Below are 12817 nucleotides of genomic sequence, written 5' to 3'. Positions count from 1 at the left end.
CCACAGCAGTCAGTGATGATTTGGGGAGAACTGTCATCTTCTGGTGTTGGTGTGTTTTATCAAGTCTAATGTTAATGTGACCGTACCAGGATAAGATTTAAGGATTTTAGAGCACTTCTGAGATGCTGATTTCATTTTCCAGAAGGACTTAACACCTGCCCACAGTGCCAAAAGTAGCAATACCTGGTTTAATGACCTAGGACTACTATGCTTGATTGGCCAGCAATCTCGCCTGACCTGAACTCCATAGAAAATGAATCAGGCATTGTCAAGAGGATAATGAGACTAAATGAGACCTAACAATGCAGACGAGCTGAAGGACGCTAATGAAGCAACCGTAGGCTTCCATAACACCTCAGCAGGGCCACAGGCTCCCCCCCCCTCCCCCCATTGTGTATGGTCATTTTCCAATGATCACCTCATTACCTGGGTTTCCCTCCCCACAGGGTTAAATAGACGAAACCAACATTCTGACACGTGCAAGGAATTCCTCCCGCCCTCCCCTCCATCCCTCCCCTCCCTCCCTCCCTCCCTCCCTCCCTCCCCTTGCGCCCTCCCTGAAAACGCCTGCAGGATGAGACACAGCTACTAGGGCACTTGATGATGATGAGTACATCAGTAGTGAACTGGGAAAAGGGGCTTTGAAGCCCCCTGTTTAATTACGGACTAGACCATCTTACAAGAGATTTAGATCTCTGTTTGTCAGCAATTGTAGTAGAATAAGAAACAGCCTTGGAAGTGGATGGAGTCCAAGAAGACAGATGGACGTAATCGCTTGTAAGGGGAATTTCTGAAAACAAGTGTGTCTGAAAACAATCATCGTCAGAGCTTTGATACCGTTGGAACTAACTACAGACACTTCAAGTGCTGCATTACCACATTTCGAAGAAACTAAACAAAAAATTGAGTAAAATGCAGCTATTGAGGAGAAAGAAAAAATAATAATAATATTGGAATTACATAAGTCTATAAGTCACCAGTGCATAAGTCAGGGTATAGAGTAGATGCGTACCGTAGATTGTTTTTTAGGTCTGGCTCACACGCTCCAGGGAGGAGCTGGTCCAGCCTGGAGGCCCCGGGGCTGGGTGGAGCTGGTCCAGCCTGGAGGCCCCCGGGGCTGGGAGGTGATGGTCCAGCCTGGAGGCCCCGGGGCTGGGAGGTGATGGTCCAGCCTGGAGGCCCCGGGGCTGGGAGGAGTGGCTGAATGAGGTCAGAATGCCGGCTCCTTTGTTTCCATCTTAAAGTGGGGGGCTATAACCATGCTAATAAAAGGCTACAGCGGCTGGTTGGGGTGGCGTTGATACTGGAAGTGTTCTCGTCCAAACTCCCCTGTCTGTTTCTCCTGCTCACGCTCCCTCTATTGAAAACAAGCTAGCTTTCTTCATGGAATTATAGAAATGGTTTGTTTATCTATTTTCTACATGAATTGCAATCTTCATATTTCTGATTTAAAGTTATCTTTATGTTCTTTGAATATTTTGCCTAGAAAATAATTTTCTATGAAACTGTCAGAATTAAGTTTATTTTCCAGAGGGGCAATTTACATTAAAACGTGCTGTGTTAAAGAGAGCTACAATAGCTTCAGAAAGGCTCTGAATTTAAACAATAACAAAATGTTGCCTTAGTAGTTCCCTTATTAGACTTTGTGCTGCCAAATCATATCGGAGGTGTGGTAAGGAGGATGAAGTGGTATTGACATCACACACTAGATATAAAGGTAATGGGAGTGCTTAGGAATGCTGTTTCCCTTGGCCAGGGAGAGTCTGTCCCTGGCTGGCAGCGACCAGCATGATAGAACTCACTCCATCAATCCATCTGTCCACGATACATCATGTCAACACGTTTATGGTGGGAGGGTACTGGGTTTCGATCCTAAGAGGGTATCGTCTAATCGTGAGCAAGAGTTGTAATTCCTACCTGAATTACACACAGACAGTCGGTCACTTTGGATAACAGCATCTGCCGAACGATAAATATACTTAAAAATGAAATACAATCCTCATTCGTCCGTTCCCCAGCGGTGCCTCAGTAGTGGCAGGGCACGGCAGACGACTACCTTCTGCGCGGCAGACGTGCAGAAGGTCGTGGCTGCAGTGAGTTGCAGTGAGTTCGGGTCTGGTCATCAGCCACTGGACAAAAGCGAACAAAAAAACCCAAACATCGGGCCTGCACGCACTGGCGTCAACCTGAGACCGCCGTGTTTGTGTACGCGCACACAGCGCCAGATCGCCGGCAGCAACGGGCCGACATCAGAAGCCTAAACATAAAGACCCGGGGGAAAAACACCCAAAAGATATTCGACCCCTTCTGATCTCTGAGGAGGGACCAGAACACTGTTCTCTCGACCCCTCATGTTCCCTGTATTCTACATGTGTGCGATTACGAGTCCTCCCATGAATGATCTGAAACCAAACCTGCTGGGGCTGGAATGTCCCAGGGGCTCCCTGCTGCTCCAAGGAGCGCCAAGGTCAGCAGGGAGCGGAGGGAACCCCACAACGGACACACACACACACACACACACACACACACACACACACACACACACACACACACACACACACACACACACACACACACACACACACACACAAACATATACACACACACTCTTAAAGCGCACCTATCATGTTTTTTCGACTTTTATGACTTATAAACGTTGTTATAATGATTTATAGTCATGTTTAACCATGCTAAAGTGTCAAATGATGACGAACATGCATTTAGACGTATTCCCTGCTGACCGGGTGGCTGTGCAGAGCGCTCAACACTAGGGATGCCGGTCGCCATTCACTTGTTCAAATTAACGGGATTTATCTACATAGAACAATCCGGATTTTCCATGTATGGTAATGCTGCAACATGCTCTTCCGGAAGGTAACCAATCACAACGGAGTGGGGTTGGCAGGAGGGGGGTGAGGGACGGAGTTGGACGAAGCCGAGATGCTGAAAGCGCCCAGATGAGAGGAAGAGTTTCCCGAAAATCTACATAGTTTTTGTGCTGTGATTCGTGTCAGGTTGCTCTATAGGAGTCATTACTAAGAAATTAAGAACAGAAAAGTAGTATAATAGGAGGTCTTTAACAAACCCCTCTGCTGTGATTTCCTCTGAAAGAACCCAAACACACCTTAACATGTCGGGATGTGTGGTGGCCATGTGGGACTGTGTATCTCTCTGTCTGTGTGTGCCCATTTGAAAACTGAATGTATGCATGTGTTCGGGCCTGCATACACATACGATGTGCCCCCGACCGTGTAGAAGGGGCGGGGGGGAGGGGTGGCTAACCTGTACCAGAGAGCTTTGTGAGATGTTCCGCAGATGTCTGCGTGGTGCCGGATGATTTTGAACGGTTAACCAACAGTTTTGGTTTTGATTCATCTGGGGCGCTGGGGTCGACGGTGGGCTGTGAAGATGGCCGCGCATCAGGCCACAGGTACAACCAGGTGGCTAAGGCAGGACCAGCTGGGTACTGATGGTAGCCATCTGTCCTACCTGGCAGCTCAAAGGAACCGTACACACACCAGCGATGATGCACTGTGACATGGCATGGGCCATGTGGATAACACATGTGATCATTACTATTAATGTATGCTATTATCGAAGTGCCCCGGGATTGCAGATTAGAATAGTATTTCTGTCTGTTTCTGTCTTTCTTTCCATTTTTCTCATGTGTTTCTGTCAAATGAACTTACCGGGTTCAACTCTACAGCTCTCTCTCCATCACTGTCTTTCTTCATCTTTAGTTAACCATCTCTCTATCTATCCATCCCTCCCTCTTTGTCCCTCTCTCCCTCTATCTCCATCCCTCCCTCTCTCTCTGTCGCTCCCTCTTTCTCCATCTATTTTTTTATCTTCCTCTCTCTCTCTCTTTCTATATCTCTCTACCTTCTTCCCCCGTCTCTATCTCACACACACTGTCTCTCTGCCTTTCTTTTGGAATCCTTGTGCATCAGCCAGTATGAAATGTGTGCAAAAGGCCAAGCGCTCTGAGAAGGGGATCGCTCAGAGGAGCACTCGGTCAGCCATCGCTAACACAGAGGGCCTTTGGTGGGCCCGGGGTCTCCCGCTCCCTCTGCTCTGCAGGAAACAGATAGTATTGCTTTGGTGTAGCATTCCCACTTTCACGTTCCAATCAGGATAGAGAACCCCATGAATAATGCTCCCTGCGCTCCCTGCGTTCTCCCTACAGACAGGCAGCAGGATTTCAGTGTTGACAGATATTTGCGGTGAAATGCAAAGATATCAATTCAAGCGCTCCTAGGAACGGCTTATACAACCAAACAAGAAAAGTGAATTAGCACGGCTTGAGAAAGAAAGCTGCTAGGAAGGAGACACACATATAATGGTGTGGCGATTGGTGGAAAAACATGTGGTGACATTGGGAGAAGGGAGAGGGGGCTAACCTGTTAAACAGACATTAATTATAGCCAAATAAGGACATTACTTACAGTACCTATAATGAATGCAGCATGACCTGTGTGAAGGTGCTGTTGAGCACCTTGCATGACACAACCACCTGTTAACTAAGGCCTTACAAGGTTATTTGAGGAGTTTGATTCTGCCTTCAATCCAACATAAAAAATTATATATATAGGATACACAACCCCAATAGACCTTTGCTTAAAATATAAATTAAATGTTTTGCAGTTTTGCACTTTCTCAAAAGATTTTATCCTTAGAGTTGTTTTTGATTCAACACTTTGTGTATCTATAATAATCTAGGCCCGTAATCCTGTGTGAACTATTTAAAAGTTCCTTAAAGGTCACATGATATGCGGAAACAAGCTAGACTGTAGATGTATTTTCTACTTCTCAAGGGCATACAAATACAGGCACAGGGACTATAGCTATTTTGAAGGATTTCCTGTTCTGTAGACACATCTGCCGGTCAGACAGTTTAACGGATCCCAGGTCAAGCTGTTTTACTAGCTGTTGGCAGCTAACCGTCCAAAAAAGTTAATAATAAATCACAGTAAATGTAGGGTGATTCTTGCTCGCTGTCCCATTTGACCTAAATTTGTGGCATTTAAACATTGATTACGCTATTACCGTTGCATTTCCTGGTACAGAAAGGCATTTAGATTGGACTAATCATTGCCTCCACTTCTGAAGTTAAAAGGTGATGCATTTTAAAACAGATGTTATTCCTATATGACCTGCTCATCGTACAAGAGCTGTGTTTCGTAGATATATGTTTGTGTGCAGAAAAAACATAACGACACACACACACACACACACACACACACACACAGACACACACACACACAGACACACACACACACACACACACACACACACACACACACACACACACACACACACACACACACACACACACACACACACACACACACACACGCGCGCGCGCACAGACATACACACACACGCACACACCCTACTACTCTTAGTGTATGAGCTTATGCGGTCTTGGGTTGAGTCCTGATCTTCTCAAGACACAGTAGGCCAACATCTACAATGTTCGGGATTTGTTTTGACAATCTACAAGAGACATCGTGTTAACACTGGTCTTAAATCTTCACCCAAACACTATGACAAGCCATTCCTACCTCGCGTGTGTGCCAACGTCTACCATACTGTCCTCTCAGGCCGCAGAAGTCCACAAAAAGGAAACATTGATGAGTTGAGATTACACATTTTGTGTTATGGGCTCGGGGGAGCCCTAAGAGGCCTTATATGCAACATCAGTTCAAGACCATTCATCAGAGGAATGTCTCATAACATAGGCCCAGACCCCGGTTGGTCTTCCTCCAGCAGCCTCCTGTTCCGCCGGGTCACCCCAGGGCCCCATCGCCTTCCATGGGATGTCTTCCCCCGGCCCTGTCATCCTGGACGGAGAGGTGATTCTCTTTGGTGACGCTGGGGATGTTCCCATTGACACATTGATTTATCAACCTCTCCGGTGGCTGGTTGAATTGGAAAACAACGTTGATGAATCAATTCCGGATGAGCAACTCTGCAGCTGAAATTCAGTCCGCTTAACTACAGTATTCTGTCAAGAGTCCGGAAACATAAGAACCATTACCGTTCACTCAGCCCAATGCATCCCTGACATGATCCAGGCATGTGCAGATAATAACAAACTTGATGCCAACATAACATTTGATTGGTGGAATAGGGTCAATTTGAGTATGGAGTTTGGAAGGGGATGGACCGTCTCATTGATTTATGGAGAAGATTTTATGCATCCGGGACCTGTGGAAGCACATAAAAGATCCCTATGTAGCATCATGCCTATCGGAAACGGGTATAGAGAGCTGTTTCATGCATTGTGGCACTTGGATGCAGAGATTTAAGTATTTGCTCATTTAACTGGCTTCACCATTTCTTCTTGAACCCCTCTCCATACCTTTACCAAACTGCAGCTTAATGGATTCATTTTTTTTACAACATAAGACCCACTATAAAGGACCCCTAACAGAGGCTTTGAATGATTTTAACTGGGCTGATATGGATGAGGTCATCACTATTCTGAGCAGTCACAACTACACGTCTCTCTACCAACAGAGCAGAACTTGTGCAAACTGTTAGAGGAAATTGCGGATAAGGAGTTGGTACAAGAACCAGCTTTAGTAATAATGTGTTGGAAGCCAATCCTGAAAAGTATTGCAGTATTTGAATAGTGAGATGCTGGAAAAGATCCTTGCTGAACTTCAGCCAAAAGCAAAAAGCCTCACAAAATCCATCCTGTTGAAAACTTCTCCTCATCCTCTGAGATTTGTCAGAGACATGGATCAGCATGAGATTGGACCTTTTCCCATCAAAGACTATCCAGGTTACCCTTACAAACATTTCTGACTGCGCTAGACGGCTAGCGGCCTACACCTGCTCTTGTGCACTTGAAATGGCATGCAACTACTGCAATCTTTATGAATTCAGGTCTGAATTTCTGTCAGTGATAGAAAGTGGAATATGCTCGATTGATATGGCCTAAAATGGATATGCAAGAACAATATTAGGAAGAGGTAGTTGAAAAAGTGATCTTAGATTGTGATGCCTTCAAGATCATTGCGGTGCACTGGTGTTCAAATTAAAGTTGCAAGTTGACTAGAGGTTAAGTCAAGAAACAGCTGCTGCAAGTAGGGTCACACTTCTGAAATATATTTTCATGTTTCAATATGCTTCAGAAGTCTGTAGTGACACGGAAGTGTTTCAATTTTGTTTTGTATGTTTTAATTTTATTTTTTAATCGTGATTTTTCTTTTCTTATTTTTTTTACATTGAAAACGTTGAACAACTTAAGTCTTTCACGTGTTTATTCCTAAAATGTAAGTTGATAAAGAATTGTTAATTTTGACTAAACATTCATTGCACTTTTACCTTAGGTTATTCTTTGTACTCATCTAACAGCTGTTCTCTGATAGATGGCCTCAGTTGTCTGAAGACAAAGCTCATATAGGTCTGGGTCACAAGGAATGTCAGTTTTCCAAAGGCCAGTTTATCACTGTCACTGGATCATAAAGCTCTTGTGCATTGTACATGATGAATGGTTTGCAATGATACAAATCAAGTCCATTCCTATTTGGCCGGATCCGAAGGTTATTCCCTACTTGCACAGCAACGTCTAGCTCCTCCTGTAAAACGAAACGCATGCACAAACACAGCTCTCACATCTTCAAATTAGCTTTTATCTGTGTTCCACATCAGCCTAACCTTTCCATACATTGCAAAAAGCGTGAAAACACACACTTGATGTAGAGTTTGTGCAGGAGAGAGTGGGAGAGTGTGTGAGAGGAGAGTGTGTGTGTGGGGGAGAGGTAACCTGAATGACATTAAGGAAGCAGAATTGAACGAGACCCATGTCAACCATATCGCCATTGAATTCACCAACTGACGGAAACTCCAGGAACAGGTCTCTCGAATAGTCGACGTTCTGTGTCTGTAAATATCCCCACCATCGTTCAATCTGCTGATTTCTAGCACTTTGCCCATGGAGAACACATGAGTCCATTGACCACAGGAAGTTATCCTGGGAAAATGATCATGTCTGCGTCTTTGTCCCCTACTTCATCTCTGTTGTATGCCAACTGGATACAGAAAGGAGTGCACTTCATACACCAGGGCTCAAGGAACCAGCAACCCTGCAGAACGGCTTCTCTCGTCATCATTCTGAATCCATTGGTTCTCCGCTGGCCTAGTGTCTGATCAGCAATGTCGTCCACCACAACAGCAATCTCACTTACATTGCACCGCCAATAGAGCTGGATTTTTTGCCAACTTTCATCCAAGGTGGTGCACACTTATACACACTGTGTATATGTTCCCCAGCAAGGCATAATACTATTTTAGCAGCCGGCAAACTGATCAACATGACCCTGCTTCTCAGACATTGTTGCCATCCAGATAATGACAGAAAGAAGTGGAGATCTGAAGTGAAGATGTAAACTGATGGCATCTTAGGGCTTCCATACTGAAGAACTATACTTTTTATGTTTTTTCATTCTTCTTTCTTATCCCTCTAAAGGTCTCATTGTCTACATGCAATCATTTATGTTTGGTATCCATACCTACCTAGGAATGACTGTTAAACGAGTACATATTGGAGAAAAGGTTACATCAATTTAGATATTGCCTTGCCTTGCCTTGCCTTGCTTGTACTATACTATGTTGCAATGAAACAATGTGTGATGCATGGACAACAAACAATAGAAAAGTTTCATACATACATAAACAGTAAACATACATAAACAACCTCCATACATAAATTAAAGATGTTCAAGAATATTTTAAATGAAATGAACTATTAACCACTTAAGGTGCGGCCACACTGAAGTGCGTTAGAGGCGTTGAAAATCTGCATTTTTCCATAGGGAACCATTGGTAAAGGCGCGTAGATGCATTACACGTGCTAAAGCAGCGCGTTAGGCGCGTTAGACGCGTTTTACGCACCTAAATAACGCGCCCGACGCACCAACGCGCAGAGTTATTTTTTTTTTACTTTTGACGCGCCTACGCGTGACGCTTAACCACGATAACCAATCAGCGTTGAGCTTGACCCGATGTCACTGGCAGAGAGACGGAGGACGCACAGAAGCAGAAAGAACATGGACGACCAAGTCATCGTTTCAGTGTGTGCTGAAACGATGGTTGGTGGTTGGTGATGGTTGGTGAAACTCACCCAGAGTTTAGATTCTCTGCCCGAGCCCGAGCCGAGCGGGCCGGGTCGGGCCGATATTTCCCACAACTATCCTCGGGCCGGGTCGGGCCGGGCCTTTGATCGAACGTTTGTGGTTGTTTTTTTAATCATTGCTTTATTGACCTTATCTGAGGAGAAATCTATGCCATTAACAGAAATATTATTGGCCTTTATTGCACGGGTCTTCTCAATGCCGTGGAACGCTCCGTTCACTTGCATTGGTAGTACTCCGGTAACTTGTGAACCCCAGCGTCTTTGGTTGCTAAGCGACGTCAACGTCTTTGGCGGACTATTTCACTACTAATCAACACTACTACTGCTTACGAATAAATTGTAAAAAGACACACCATGTGAAGTTATTTTTTCGTTTTGGCAAGTAGCCGTGTAACAAGCGGAGTGTTATAGAACGTATAGAACGTCACCGGTCATTATCGAAAATGATCCCCTTCAGGGCGAAGTGAGACACCTCCGCTGGGCGGGCTCATCTAGCTGCGTAGGCCTGTTGAGACAGGCATAATCACACAATTAGCTATTCCGCCTATGCAATTTTGACAAAAAAAATATCAAACAAATTGTTTTGGCAATTATTTGTTTGGCATTGTTTTGGCAATTATATACCATTGCAAACTGCAATGGTATAAAACACCAAAACTGAAATAGTAAAAATACTATAAATAACTATGTAGAAATAAACAAAAGTAAGTAAAATTACAATAACTATGTACAAATAAACAAAAATAACTATTTACATGATTCCCTCCCTCCCGCCATCTTTCAAAATGTTCTTAAAACCACACGCTAAAAAAACAAAAAAAAAACACACCCGAGCACGCAAATACGCCACCTGCTACTTTACGCACACCCCTTGCGCATCTGTTTTCTCACCCACACGTGAGACGGTGTTTGGCCCGTCCCCGACACTTGCCGTCTGCTGGTGTAGAGGTCAATCAAAATATACATGCCCCGTTTTGATAGTGATCGCCTCATTGGCTTGTAAGGCTGGTTTTGGTCTTACAGACATGTGTGAGGGCTCTACGTCATCGTGAGACCCTGGCTAACACAGTGGATACCATAAATCAGATAGCGGAATTCTAACCCTAAATCGCAGTAGGATGAACATTGCAACATTTTTGGTTTTCTATAATTAGGCTGCTTTGTATGAGATAGCTTGTGCATATATAATTTGACTAAATAATATTTATATCCAATTTCTGTGGACTCTCTATTCAAGACCCAAAATGAAGTACCAACTCATTGCTAAGGATATCCACATCGACGATAAAGTAATATTAGAATGCAATTAGAATGCACCAAGGGAGGGGGAGGGTGAGGGGGGCAATTTTGACCTAAGACACTAGGATATATTTGATCCATATTTGCTAAACATATTTATTCCACCGAATGGTTGACATTGGTGGACATTCCTGAGATTCTAAGCTTTCAAACGTGTATGACATGACTATCACTCAACCTTATGATGCCGAAAATTGACCCAGCATGTTGGGGGGGAAGGGGTGGTGTAACTAAGGCTTGCCAGCCTTCGGGATTTGACGATTGGATCAAGTCTAATAAATTACACATACAAAAATGCTACAAAGAATGTTAAAGTATATTTAGCAAATTATGACAATAGATGAACTCCATAAACTGCAAAAGCTCTTAAGCACAAAGTAAGGACACTTTTATGTGTGCAATTTATGGCCCATATACTGGATTAACTATACACTCAAACTACAAAAAAAAGTGCTATTATGGATACTGTACTACAAAATTAAACAAGAGAAGTTCTTTGCCTTTCTCAAATTATAGTTGAACAGTTGTATCCGGAATTTCTAGGTCTAGACTTCCTAATGCCAAAAACCGCAACTAGATGTACTTACAAAGTTCAGAGAGAGGTGAACATGAAGGATCAGGTGTCTTTTCTCCAACTAACTCCAGTGGACGGTTAACCTGAAAATCACAAAATGTATATCATTGTTATCACAAAATAAGCATGGATGTTGTTTACAAGTATTCAGTAAAATGAAAGGCTTAGTACATACATAGATTGGCATATATTCTGGCTCCTTTTTAATGGAGAGCCTGGTGTATTGGCATTTAGCACACTGTGAAACCTGATGGTTCAAAAGCAGGCATGGGAAATGCAGTCCAGGAAGCAAGACAATCTACGCTCAATATATTATACACTCCAATCAAATAATTCCATTCAATTCATCCAAGTCAACTCCCATTCAAGGCAAGTAAAACCTTGCGGTGACTGAATATTTGTTTTTTTGGGTTCCACAGTGGTCTCCATGGGCACTGGCATGGAAGTCCCAAAATATCTGATTGGCCTCCTCCGCGCCAACCACAACTTTCTTGCGCACCTCCAGTTCGTTTTTCAAAGATATGTAATACATTGTATCACCTATTGAAACAAGGTTGTTGTCAGTAGCCTGCAAGAAACACGTCCTTTATTCTGATGAGCTATTGATAGAGCAGGAGATCAGGGAATTATTTTGGAGGTAGGCATAGCGTTACCATGGCTTATCATCCAGAAGGAAACGGGCGGAGCACCTTCGAATGATATATTTCTGCTCCTTAGAAATACCTGGGGGATATAAGCCATCACTTTTGTAGTATAGCAGCTCGGTATACATGAGTTTTTCCATTTCCACGAATCCAACATAAATTCATGTGATAAACACGTTTCCCAGATCATGTACAGCCTTGCCACCATAATTTACACACTTCGCACCCATCGGAATTGGTTAGACGCCCTCTTCAATTAGGCTAAAATTACAGTATACGCACTACAATTATATTATTATATTGCCTCGATCGGACAAACAGACAAGAGCAGAGTCCAACCAAGATTTCAGAGTCATTTCTTTATTAGTTCCTTATGATTTATACAATTTTAAAAGAACTAAGCAGCACAAAATGCCTATTCTTTCATGATTTTACACAAATCAATGATCCATTCACTGAACACAAAACATTGTTTCCTGAAAGCTGAGGTAGGCCTACCCATTACTTATTATCTGTTGCGCGACATGCCCATAAAATAAGCTATAGGCCTACATGATTGTCATTGTGATGATCGACAATTTGAACTGTTGCATAGACACAATAACAATTCAACAACAGGTTTTTATTCATTCAATATTATAAACAAATCAACAGATCCTCAGATCTGATACATTTCAACTGCAATTAACTAATTTACATTAAAAATAATGACTAACAACAATGAATTAAAGAACAGACGATCAAAACAATAGGGAAATCTCGTTTTCGCGTGCAATCTCACGCAACTCGTCAATCATTCTGTACCACTTGGCTTTCCGTAGATCCAGTTGTTCTGGGTTGGTCCTGTGGGCGGAGTGATTCAACGTTTCGAGGGGGAACGGGATTTCCAATGGGGAACCAAATCGGGTGTCTCACCGGCCCTGGATATATTAGCCTGGTCTTACCAGACTCTTGTACTTCATTTCAATTGCACAGAGTCTGGACTTACTCAATTGAAAAACGTTACCTCACTTGAAGGCGGGTGTCTGTTGAAGTTTTAAACTATTGGATCTGCCCAGTGCCACAGTCACTCTGGATCAAACCAATTGCTAATGTTTGGCCGGGAATCACGTTGCGCGCAGGCTGTAAGCAAACCAAACACTGTGCGTGAAGATG

The sequence above is a fragment of the Gadus macrocephalus genome, chromosome 21 (genome assembly GCF_031168955.1).
Source record: "Gadus macrocephalus chromosome 21, ASM3116895v1".
Classification (NCBI taxonomy): Eukaryota; Metazoa; Chordata; class Actinopteri; order Gadiformes; family Gadidae; genus Gadus; species Gadus macrocephalus.
Note: the sequence above shows the minus strand (reverse complement) of the source record.